At 41.2% G+C, this 13511-nt stretch overlaps 1 long non-coding RNA gene across 2 annotated transcripts in view; it reads left to right on the top strand.

Moving 5' to 3' along the window:
- The first annotated feature begins 799 nt into the window (after nt 1-799).
- LOC147419552 (uncharacterized) overlaps nt 800-13511 on the top strand; it is a 108483-nt gene continuing 95771 nt past the window's right edge. Inside the window, exons 1-3 of one of the 2 annotated variants that reach the window (XR_015187103.1) lie at nt 800-1101; nt 1847-1933; nt 3392-3505. This is a non-coding gene — a long non-coding RNA (uncharacterized LOC147419552). Of the gene's footprint in view, nt 1102-1846; nt 1934-3391; nt 4246-13511 lie in introns of those variants that run through there. The other variant, XR_015187102.1, reaches the window with a different exon arrangement.

The raw sequence follows: 13511 nt of genomic DNA on the forward strand, positions 1-13511 counted from the left end.
GCTAGGTTAGTTTTTCCATCTTTTACATTATTGTATGGCTTGGGACCTAGTTAGTTAGGTTTCTTTCCTTGGAGCAAGATTGGTTTGGTGGTGGTGGTGGGGGGAGGGGTGTTGGGGTTGGGGTTTGGTGTCACTCATAAATATGTAAACATAGCATGTGAGTTCAACAAAAAGGGTTAATTAATCCTTCTTTTTCAACAAATAGAAGTGTACCAATCAAAGAGGACATATGATGATTGAACTAGAAAATGGTACCTACAGATGTGGGGCTTTAAAATTAGGGCTCAACACAATGATTATGAATATATATATATATATATATATATTAGTGTCAAGTCGATGTTGTTATTCAAGCTTTCAAAGCGTGCGGTTGAGTGTGAGCTAAGCCAATAAAATGTGTGATTGTGAGTTGTGTGCTGAGAAACTTTACGATACTTGACATCTGTGTGAGCTAATTCACCAGAGGCCACTTAATAGAAGAAAGGGCAATTTAAGTCCCATAAGGGATTGTCCTTTCGTCAAAACGCACTTCTACTCTTTGATCTAAGGAGTTAAAACTAAATCAAAGCCATCTTCCAAAGAAATGAGAGAAGGAGAATATACTCTAATGCTAATGATTGTGAAAAGAGAATTTTATCTATAGAGAGTTCTGAGAAAAGATGCGCTTGGCCTTTTTGTTGGAGAGCCTTTTTGGGCATAAATAATGGGCCACACCTATGCGGTTGTATAAAGGAGAGCATCAAAGTGTGCAACTATATATAGGGTATTGCAAGAGGCAAAGTGAAGCCCAAAGGCCGGCTTGAGGCCATGATTGGCAGCTTGTCTGTTGTCCTTTGGGCTCTATTGTAGGCCTAGGGGTGGGGATGACTACTAGAATGGATTATATCCATATATCCTTCTCCTTAAATAGGCCTTCTTTTATTAGTTTATACCTCTTGAAGCTTCGGATTAGTGTTTCTTGAGTGCTTTGCTAATCTCTTGATTAGTCCTTAATTTTCCTACTTAATGCTAATGCATCCAACTAATTAATATATTGTACATTCAAGCTCGCTTTGCAATTAGGCTAAGTGGATTTTCTCCTTCCTCATTGGTTAGTTCAAGGTATCTGGCTAGTATTTAGTAGGAATGCACACTGGCCAATCAATTGTCATCGTTTCAAATCTGAATTGCGTCCCTATTGGTCACTTGAATGATAGATTGAGCCTCTGCAAGGGAAAAGTAGTGCTGCAGCAGCAGCAACTGTGTGTGACTGTGGGTCGGTTCACCTGTCCAGCTGGCGTGCAGCCATTGCTTTGTCTTCTCGCAACCAATTAGATCTCGAATGGTTGTGTGTGTGTGTGTGTGTGTGTGTGAGAGAGAGAGAGAGAGAGAGAGAGAGAGAGAGGAAGAAGAAGAGAGATTTTAACGTCGTAAAGAGACCTCAAAGATCAGTCTTGAACTCAAGACCTGATAGTCCAGAGAGAGAGAGAGAGAGAGAGAGAGAGAGGTTTTGCGATGTTGCCACGGTTCAACCAGACAGCCCTGCTAACAAAGTGCTTTAACAAGGCAGTAAGGTTGAGCCGTGCCAATATCACAAGCTCTTCCCGTGTGTGTGTGTGTGTGTGTGTGTGAGAGAGAGAGAGAGAGAGAGAGAGAGAGTGTGTTTGAGCAGTGTCTATGCGTCATGAGTGTGTGTGTCTCTGTGAGAGAGAGAGAGAGAGAGAGAGAGAGAGAGAGAGAGAGTTTGAGCAGTGTCTATGTCGCGCGTCGTCAGTGCGTGCGTGCGTGTGTGTGTGTGTGTGTGTGTGAGAGAGAGAGAGAGAGAGAGAGAGAGAGAGAGAGAGAGCGCGCGCTAGCTCCTTTGCAGGACCACGAACTAGTACAGCTGCCATTTGCCTCGTCCAGCAGGAACGCCACGAGCTCTCGAAGGCAAGTCAACCCTTTTCCTTGAAATGTAAGTTGCGACTTGTATTTTGATAATTGTAATAATTTACTTCCATGTGGCAATTCTTTACTGCTAAACCTTAGAGGGAGGTAAGAAAACCTACAAAAACAGTTTGATACATGTAATAATTTACCTTGATAAAAATAAATTTGGGGCCGATAGTACTCATGCTGACAATTTACTTAGCATACTGGCTTATCTCCCAATTTATTAGATGGAATCTCAGCACGACAAGCAATCTCTGTGCACTGCCTAGCCTGAAGTCGACCAAAAAACAATAGGTCAAGTGGCAATCAAACCCGACTCGCTGGGAAGAGGACGTGGTTAGCCTCTGAGATAAACCAACTTGCTCTTACAACCTTTCCCACTGAGTAACCCCCTCGTCCAGCAGCCCATGTGTGTGTGTCTATCCAGTGTACACAAATCTTCCCCTCGCGCATCCCATTCTCTTGCTCGGTTCGTCTCCTGCATGCCATGCTATCCCGCTTGCTCCTCCAGCTAGTCTCTGCCTTTTTCCCTCCCTTCTAATTAAACGAAAGCATCTTCCAATATTCCAAATCTTAGTGATTTTTTTACAAATCGTGCCTGCATACATACTCGCTCTATCCTATTTCTCATAGGAAGAATCTTTACAAATTCTTTCTTGCTCCGCTAAACCTAAGGCAAAACTATCACAGAGTCTCTAGGGATCTCTAATCCTATTGTAAAGGTTTTTGACCCACTTTTGAACTTGAGATGGTTTGATTTTCTTGCGATCTTCAAGTACATGCCATATGACATTGGGAGTATCGTAAAACATTAATACCCTATTTGCTTCAATGGCTAGAGTTCCACTATAACTTGGATGCAATCTACCTTGAAGAATAGCCTATTTCTTCTATTGCCATTGGGCACCTTGTAGATTTTGTCTCTTCGTGTGTGCCTATGATAGCTCACTAATTGTTGGTGAGTATCTCCATGGCATAGCTAAGTATAATGATCCATGGATTGACAATTTCCCTCGATCTGTATGAGTATAGTTAGCTACTACACTACAAGTCTCTAACATTGATGCAATTGTCAGGGACTGGTTTCCTAAACTAGTGCAATCAAAGTATTTTAAAAAAGGGTTTTCACTAATTTCATCTCTAATTAAACTAGGTTTGGTATGTGTGTTTTGATTTTTGGGATTTGGATGTATGTGCATGACACAATGTATTCAATTTTCTTTAGTTTTATCCCATGGCTCTCTAACTTCTCTTTAGTTTTGGGATTTGGATGTGTGTGCGTGATACAATGTGTTCAATTTTCTCTAGATTTATCCCATGGCTCTCTAACTTCACTCTATTTTGGCTAATGTATGAACTAATTTTCTCCTAGCTAGACTAATGTTTGGTGTCTACACCATTTTATTTAGCTGATTAGAGGCTTGGACTATAATATTCTTTGGAGGTTGAATGCATTTGACTCTTGTGGTTATTTGTGCAGACTTACTCACTAATGAAGGTGCTTGTGGAGTGCCACTGGTTCATGGAAGTCATTGGTGTTTGTGGAGCACCATTGGTTCATAGAATTCATTTGCAAATGCTTGGACATGGATTTGTAAGTCCATTTTGGTATTTGTGACCTTTCAATTGATCCAATTTTCAAGCCACAATCCATTTTGGTCTTATTAAGATTTCAATTAATCCAATTTTTCATGCCACTAGGCCATCTAACTTTCACTAGTTTCATTAATTTTGATGTCTATGCAATGAAAATTGGCATGCGTGTTTTAAGCATCATTGTTAATTGAGCATTGACATGTCCAAGTTTTGAGCATTGATAAAATTGAAATTGCTAATTGAGTGATTGTCTGCAAAAATTATGAGTATCAGTGTGCACTAGTTTATGTGTGTATGCACATAATTTTATGTCTAATCGTCAGTGCGTGTGCTCTTAAAAGTTAGTGTGCGTGCAAGATTAAATGGTTGTATATGAGAATTTGGATTTTTTGCTTTTGGTTGTGTGCACATCCACAACCATTGTTGTACACATATCATATATCACACACACACACACACACACACACACACACACACACACACACACTTACTCTTGAACACACCAACTCACTCTCATTCATTATCTCTCTCCATGATCTCTTCATTCTCTCACTCATTGTATCTTTCACTAGGAAAACTATATTTCAAAATTCAAATGCATTGTTGTGAGCACTAACTTTGGAGGGAGAAATCTACTTATTTTGAAATTATGTTTATTATAAAAGCAATGAGCCACACCTCCTCAGTAAAATATCTCAGCCGGCTTTCTTTCACTCTATTCCCTCATGCAAGTCTTAGTGGAAGGTAAGTGCCAATTCTCTCCCCCCCCCCCCCCCCCCCCCCCCCCCTCCGTGGCTCATACATTGACAACACATAAAAACTATTGATTTTCTCTCTCTTTCTTTGTAGTGTTCTCTTTCTAGTATCACCTCTCTCTAGCCTCTGTTGCCAAATCCTCTTTCTCTTTCTTATCTCTCCTCCCCCCTTTCTCTCTACACAAACGGACAAGGCTTTCAAGTATCGAGCTAGAGGCGAGTCTCGTTCCCTCTCCTTCTCTCTCTTTGTTTCATAATTTCTTTCTCTCTTATGATTTAAACACACATACACCATCTCCTTGCTTACTCTCTTTTCTCCCATTCAATTCTCTCTCTATCACGCAATCTATTTGTTTCTCCCTTCCCCCCTTTCATAACCACACTCATCCACACATTTCAAACAGCCACAATGACTACAGATTACTAAGTTTCATTCTTTAACAAAATAAATAACTTAAGAAACTTTTTCTTCAGAGTTTACTCACCACCAAGCTTTATTTTCTTGCATCGAGACATAAGTATTGGTTTTGTCAAGGAAGTCTCATTAAATGTGTTTTTGTAAAGAAAACCAATGTCAATGCCAAATTTGAGCTGATAATGAAGGAGTACGAGCGGAAGTGCGACACGAGAGAGAGTGTGAGAAGAAGAGCACGACGATATGGTGAACTCGCTCTACTGTAATGTGTAGAGCATAGTGAGTTCTTATTAGGTTTTTACAAAAGAATATGTGTACATACCTGGCGGCCCGCCCACTTACCTGCGCGACCACATTGGACTTTATACCCCAACAACCTCCCACTTAAAGTCCAATGTGGTACTTTAAGTGTGAGAGAAGCTACTATACAAGCTAATATACAAGAGATGTAGAGAAGTGATGTACTACCCTACACCTAACTACTTGCGAAAATGCGCAAAGCTCTCTGAGGGAAGTCCTTTTGTAAGTAGATCAGCAGGATTTTCTGTGGTGTGAACTTTGACAAGATGAAGTTGCTTATCCTCGAGCATTTCCCTGATGAAATGATACTTCACATCTACATGCTTTGTCTTTGAGTGATAAATTGGATTGCGAGCCAATTGTATAGCACTTTGACTATCACAATATAACACAGGCATCTCTTCTTTGATTCCCAAATCTGTTACTAGTCGATTAAGCCAAATTGATTCTTTGCATGCGTCTGATGCTGCAACATATTCAGCCTCTGTAGTAGACTGAGTAACACAATCTTGTAATCTAGAACGCCATGATACTGCTCCACCAGCCAATGTAAAGACATACCCTGACGTAGACCTTCGGTTGTCTAAGTCACCTGCATAATCTGAGTCTATAAAACCCTTTACACTTAGCTCCTGACTCCCATAGCATATACGCATACTCTTTGTAGCTTTCAGGTATCTCAATATTCCTTTCACTGCCTCCCAATGTTTCTTGCCTGGGTTTGATATGTATCGACTTACTACTCCCACTGCAAATGCAATGTCTGGGCGAGTAGCAATCATTGCATACATCAAACCACCCACTGCAGACGCATATGGAATATTATCCATTTCGGCCTGTTCTTCCTCAGACACAGGACAATCTTGTTTGCTAAGTTTCACATATGGTGGCAATGGAACACTCAGTGCCTTTCCCTTCTCCATATTGAAACGTTGCAAAACCTTGTCAATATACTCTGTTTGAGATAACCAAATCAACTTCTTTGATCTGTCTCTCTCAATGCGCATACCAAGTATATGACTTGCCTCACCCATGTCTTTCATGTCAAACGATTTTGCCATCTTTGACTTCAAAGCTGAAATTTCTTCCAAGTGCTTTCCAGCAATCAACATGTCATCCACATACAAAATAAGGATCAGCCAACTACCATCCTTAGCCTTCTTTGTATATAGACAGTGATCGAACTCACCACGTTTGTAGCCTTGAGAAAGCATAAACTTGTGGAATTTATGGTACCATGCCCTCGGTGATTGTTTTAAGACATAAAGACTCTTTAACAACTGGCATATCCAATCTTCCTTGCCTTTCTCAACAAGACCTTCTGGCTGCTGCATGTAAATTTCCACATCTAAATCACCATGCAAGAATGCTGTCTTGACATCCATTTGGTGCAACACCAAATCTAATATGGCAACCAATGCAAGAAAGAATCTCAATGTAGTCATCTTGACCACCGGAGAGAAGACTTCATCAAAGTCAATGCCTTGTTCTTGCTTAAAGCCCTTGTCAACAAGCCTTGCTTTGTACTTTGGCTGACTATCATGAGCGGTGATCTTATACCTGTAAACCCATTTACAAGGTAGAGCCTTTTTGCCCTGTGGTAATTTAACTAGCTTCCATGTCTTGTTTTTATGCAGAGCTGTCATCTCTGACTGCATGGCCAATTGCCAATTCTTGGAGTCCTTCATTTGCACTGCTTCCTTGTAACATGAAGGCTCATTGCAATCAGTCAACATGACATAGTTCATAGATGGAACAAACCTATCAGGAGGTCGCGTGACACGTCCAGATCTACGCACAATAGGTGGCTCAGGCTCAGCCACAACTTGTGGTTCCACTCTATCCTGTCCTTGCTCCTCTTGAGCTTTGACATTTTGTCTTGCACGTGCAGGTCCATCTTCTTGGAAGACAACTCTTCTAATCTCCTCAACCCTCTCTGGTTTAGAATGATATTTGGATTCATTAAAGTGAACATCATCGCTGCGGACAACCTTTTTGGATTCGGGATCCCAAAGTCTGTACCCCATCTCACCAGAATTACCATAGCCTAGAAAGATGCACTTTCTACTCTTTGGCTCAAGTTTGTTCCTAAATTCCTTTGGAACGTGAGTATATGCCTCACAGCCAAAGACTCTGAGATGCTTGTATGAGGGCATTTTGCCTAACCATACCATCTCTGGCACTGAATCCTTCTGCAAAACCTTGCTAGGAGATCTATTTACAAGATGAACAATTGTTGATACAGCTTCAGCCCAAAACCCATTTGGCAGCTGTGCATTAGACAACATACTTCTGACCTTCTCTTGTATGGTCCTATTCATCCTCTCAGCAACACCATTTTGAGGAGGATTGTAAGGAGCAGTAAGTTCACGTTTTATACCATTTGACTCACAAAAGTCCTGAAAGGCCTTTGAAACATACTCTCCACCATTGTCAGTGCGTAAGCATTTAAGCTTCTTGCCACTCTGATTCTCCACAAGTGTCACAAACGTTTTGAAAACACTAAACGCTTCATCCTTGTGCTTGAGAAAGTAAACCCATACTTTCCTCGAGTAATCATCTATAAATGTCATAAAGTAAGAAGCTCCCCCTAAAGATAGGTTAGGCATAGGTCCACACAAATCACTATGAACAAGTGCCAACTGTGTATCTCTTCTATTGCTTCTATGCTTATGTGGCTGCTGTGTTTGCTTACCATACAGACAATGTTCACAGAATTCAAAATCATTAAATGAAAAGCCAGGCAAATAACCAGAACGAGACAAGATTTCCATTCCCTTCTTGGACATATGTCCTAACCGGCTATGCCACAAAGAAACGTTCGACTGCTCGGTTACATTGATTACATTTTTAGAGACATTTGATACATAAATCATGTAAAGTCCTCCAGACTTTACTCCATGTGCTACTGTCATAGAACCCTTGGATATCTTCCACATGTTCTGTCCAAAAATGGTGACGTAGCCAGCATCATCAAGTAAACCTGTGCTGATCAAGCTCTTTGTAATTGCGGGAACATGTCTCACATTCTTCAGCGTGAAAGAAGAGCCATTCTGAAACTTCAATTGAACATCTCCAACACCTAAGATCTCACATGTCTGCCCATTGCCTAGCCGAACATGATCTTTAGTGGTCACATAAGAAGTAAACCACTCCTTGTTTGGAGACACATGAAGTGATGCCCCTGATACTATAATCCAGTCACTCAGTGCATTTCCATCAGATGCTGTAAGAAGACCTGAGTCCATTGTATTCTTCAAGAAGTAGATGTCTCCTGACACTAGACTGTCATCCTCTGCAACAGTGTTTGTCACATTTATTTCTTGAATCTTCACTGAGGACTTGTTCTTCTCACCATGGTCTTCAGCTTTCTCTTTGCCTTTTTCTGCTTTCCATTCTCTGCAGTCTCTTTTCATGTGACCCTTCTTGCCACAATGGTAGCATTCTATGTCACTCTTGCCTTTAGCACTGCGGGACTTGCTACGAGACTGATTCCTCTTTCCACCTTTGTACTTTTCTTTGGTCCTTCCCCTGACAACTAAGGCTGTTCCTTTGCCTTTGTCCATTGTCTTTCTATTGGTTTCTTCAGTAAGCATACTTCCTTCTACACCTGCTATGTTCAAACCATCTGGAGGTGCAGAATTACTCAAAGCTGTGCGAAAAGTGTCCCAACTTTCCGGCAATGTGATCAACAGGAACATAGCTCTAACAGGTTCATCAAACTTGACACCTTGAGCTGACAACTGACTGTAGATTGTGTTGAATTCATTCAGATGATTGGACATAGGTGTCACTTCTTTCATCTTCAAGTCAACAAGCTTCTTAAGCCAGTATACCTGTGAAGCTGCACTCTGCTTCTCATAAAGATCACTCAGCTTTAACCATGCTTGATAAGCCGACATCTCGTCTGCTACATTGAAGTAAATGCTTTCTGCCAAAGTCAGCATAATGGTAGAAAGTGCCAATTCATCCATTTTGCTCCATTCATCTTCGTCCATATCTTCTGGTTTTATCCCCTTGAGCTTTATAGGTTTTATCTGCTTCTTTTGTACCAACACGTGCCAAATCTGCTTCTTCCACAATGGGAAATTGGTTCCATCCAGCTTCTTGATATTGTAAAGAGCAGTGTCCTGTGATCCAGCCATAGCTACGCTTCACAATGGTTTACTTTCCTGGGAAAAATTCGGCAGAGTTTCCCCTGTAAACTGACCTCTGAACCAATATCAACCTGTCAAATGAACCAAGAAAGCTTCAGATTCTGCATAAATTTCGGCAGAGTCTCCTTTGTAAAATGGCTATGGTGTACTAAAAAACAAACCAAAAAATAGCTCAAAAAACACTGTCTCTCTGACACTATAAGCTGCGGGTAAACCTGTCCTGCACCTGTACTGTCTCTGACTGTCCTGTCACTATCCTATAAGCATAGACTGCGACAATGCCTCAACGGCAGTAAAGCAAAGATGCAATCCCAACTGTCTAACTCACAGTCAATACATCCTAGCTGCCTATCTAAGGGTGCTCGAGGGATCGCTCCAAGACCTGTATCACCGAAAGGATCTCAACATTCGAGAATCCCCCAACTCAATAAAACCTCACTCGACCCTCAACAAAGGCTGCAGTAAATCTGACAGTACATAGACTTCCCACAAAGTCATACATTCACAAATTTCCCACTGTATGCTGTAACCGCTGCGGCGGTTGTTTGCTGCGTGACTCACAGCCAGCAAACCCTCAACAGACATACATCATCTCTGACAATACATCCCATGTGGAAGTACAGTCTGTGTGTAGATGCGCCCGTGTCGTATGTGACACGCCTCCAAGAACTGTGAGCCGTCCTTCGATGTGTAGACAGCCACAAATCAACACTCTGGGAGTGTCGATATCCTCAGCACGTGCAGTCGTAGGCCGAAAACCCCAAATTTGCAGAGTCGGATCTGCACCCGCCGAGACCACGTAGTCGAAAATGGCCTGCGCAGACCTTTGTCGAAGCCGAACGGTGGCCGAGATGACCTCAGAATGAAATTCTGAGCACACCGTTGGTTCAACAATAGGGATATTTTATTCCCCTTCTCTTGTTGGTGAAAATTTTATAGCTAAGGGGTTTTGAACACACATGATAGATAGGTTTTACATATAGTGACAAAAAAAAAACACTTCTTTATTTCTCTTTTAGCAGTGATGTGACTAACCATGGGTACTGGTCAATCACTTGGTAAGAGGAAAGAGTGAAGGGTCTAATTGCATCCATCACAAACAAGTTTGGGGGAGATGTAATGAGCAAAAAAATATGACAAGTACCATGACATAAGTGAGAATCTTTTTGAAATGTTGATCAATGAACTAAAATCGACATCTTATTGAAGTAGCTACAAATCTTTGGCCAAACCGCAATTAAAACTGACCATGAATACTCAAGCCTATATAAGGGTTCTAGTTTTGATTCCAATATGTCTTTTGCAAGAGTTACCATGCATTATGATGTCAACAAGCTTCTTGGACTCTAAGGTGAAGAGTGATGATTGCTTTATGTTCATCACAAAATCATAGGGTGTATTTTTCCTCCGTAGATGGCCATAGTACAAGAAAATAATGCTAGTGAGAGTGCAACCAATGTGCGGTCACCCAAACTTCTTTACAAATATCAGTAGTAGAGTGTATTGTTGTCATTTTCAAGGTAATATAAGACTAATTAATGTTGTGAGCTACCAAGAGTTATGTGACCACCTAATGGACATTCTGTAACACTTGGAATTTGGCATGGTGTACATGGACGAGCTTGGTAGATTCTATTGTAGAGATCCAAAGGCTCAAAATATTTCGGAACTCCCAACAATTAAGGCATCCATTACTGTAGACAAAATATCAACAAAGATAATGCAAGATATAGTTTTATTTTGTGCTTCTCCAAGAGGGAAAATTATCAAAGGACCAAGATGGAAGATGTTAGTCATTGCAACGACAACTATGAACAAGTCAATGTAAAGTGTTGGAAATTTAAACAGACAACCTCAATCAATGACCATATATTGTGTGATGATGGAGTTTCTCTAACTCGACAAGATAAGGGGAAGACTTGCTCATACAAGAAGTCAATTGGCGGCTAAAACCAAGTGCAAATGAAGACCAAAATGAGCACTAGTTTTAGCATAGTTTTAACTCAAGAAGCATATATATTCTGTACAAAATGAAAGGTAGACCAATTCAACTATGCAAGATGGAGTATCCATAGTATTTTAAGCAAGGAGAAACAACCAAAGGCATCAAAAGCTAATGACTCATATCAACATCTAAAACTTGTTGGAATTAGGGTTGCAGAGAAACACACAGCTTGGAGAAGACGAAGGAAGCTCAAGGAAGACCATAGAGAGTCTGTTACTTGGTGTGCAATGGAAAAATAGATAGCCCTAGAGTGATGGGCGTATATACAATGCACTGGGGAAAAAATGCCCGACGGTCCTAGTGTGTTCACACACATCACTACCACATGTATATGGTAACAAATCCCCCCTGGAGTGATGCGGTGAATGAGAGCTGGCACATGAGTAAAGGGAAGTGCCATGCCCTGAGGACATGATCAGTCCACAAAGGCGAGTAAGCCCAAAGCTTTGTAGAAAGCTTCGAGCTTCTCACGACACAATGCCTTTGTGAAAAGATCTGCAAGGTTGTCCTGTGTTGGCACATAAGCGAAGCTGATCTCTCCTGTTGAGAGCCTCTCCCTGACATAGCGGTAATGCAACTCAATGTGCTTTGTGCGAGCATGAAAAACTTGGTTCCTCGCAACTGCCAATGTGCTCTGATTGTCAGTGTAGATAGTGTTGGCAATGTCCTGTGTCCAACACCCAAATCAGCCATAAGGCGTCTGAGCCATACACACTCAACCGTAGCTGTGAAAACTGCCCTGTACTCAACCTCACAACTCGAAGTGGCCACAGTAGGTTGCTTCTTGCTCAACCATGATATACATGAACTTCCAAGCATGAAACAAAAACCACTTGTGGACACTCGCGTGTCAAAACAACCAGCCCAATCTGAGTCCGAAAAAGCATGTTAAATCTGGTGGCAATGATTCCCCTTTGGGATAAAACAAGCCAAGAGGTAAAGTGACACTAAGGTAGCAAAAAATCCTCTTGATAGCCTGCCAATGCTTAGGCCCTGGGCTATGCATAAATCTACTGGCCTGTGAGACTGCAAACTGAATATCTGGCCTCGTGTTGCATACATAAATGAGGCAGCCAACAGCAGTTTGGTAAAGAGTGACATCAACAGGATCGCCAGCATCATGTAGACTCAACTTCAAACATGTTTCCATGGGAGTGGCAATAGGTTTGCAATCCTCAAGTCCAAACTTACATAGCAATGTCTCTATGTAACTTTTCTAACACAAGGCAATACTACCATCACACTGCTTAAATTGTATGCCCAAATAATGATGCAACAACCCTAAATCTTTCATCTTGAAAGGAGCATTCAAATCATCCTTAAATTCAGAAATATGTCTCTCATTTGGTCCAGTGATCAGCAAATCATCTACATAAAGAACCACAATGAGAAGTACATCACCCTCATGCTTACATACAATGTGCTTTCTGTTGGAATGTTACGAAAGCCTTGTTTGACCAAATGAATGTCAGCTTTCTCATACCAAGCACGAGGAGATTGCTTCAACCCATACAAAGCCTTGTTACATTTGCACACTTTGTCCTCTTGTCCTTTCTTGACAAAACCGCGAGGCTGTGTTACATAAACTTCCTCAAATATGTCACCATTCAAGAAAGCAGTAACAATGTCTGATTGATGTACATCCCAACCAAAATGAGCTGCCAATGCACATAGAAAACACACAGTAGTCATACGTCAAGTGGGAGCAAAGGTCTCTTCATAATTTTTGTTGTGCATAAACCTTTGCAACAAGTCGAGCCTTATGGGGATCGATCTCACCATCCAGCTTGCGTTTCAACTTGTAAACCCACTTCGTACCAATGGCCTTTTTACTAGGAGGCAAATCACATAAAGTCCATGTGTCATTTTCTATAAGTGCATCACATTCTGATTGTATGGAAGCTATCCAATTTTCTAAATTCTGTGCTTCATCAAAAGACAGAGGCTCCTCAACATCATGTAAGCTAGGCAGAGCCAAAGCATAACAATTAGATGCATAAGATGCATAGCGAGAGCCTGAACGAGTACGACTAGACAAAGGTGCATCCAATTTACTGTCATGCAAAGTGTGCACCAGCCATTTTGGCATACCTCTAGCCTGCTCATTTTCAGCCCTTTCCTGATTATGTACATCATGTACATCTGCATCAGTAATAGGTTGATCTGTAACATTTTGAGAAACCCCCCATAGGCTGTACATTTGCCTCATTGGAACTTAAATTCGTATTTCCACCACTAAAAAGAGGCAACAAAGTGTCATAAATGTCCTGTGAGCTTACATTACTGTCTCTAGTACATGACAGCAAGGGTTGAACACAATCTTCTACAAACACTACATCCCGTGAAACCAAAATATGTTTTGTTTGCGGATA

Source organism: Adiantum capillus-veneris, chromosome 29 (genome assembly GCF_014529385.1).
Source record: "Adiantum capillus-veneris isolate H3 chromosome 29, ASM1452938v2, whole genome shotgun sequence".
NCBI lineage: Eukaryota > Viridiplantae > Streptophyta > Polypodiopsida > Polypodiales > Pteridaceae > Adiantum > Adiantum capillus-veneris.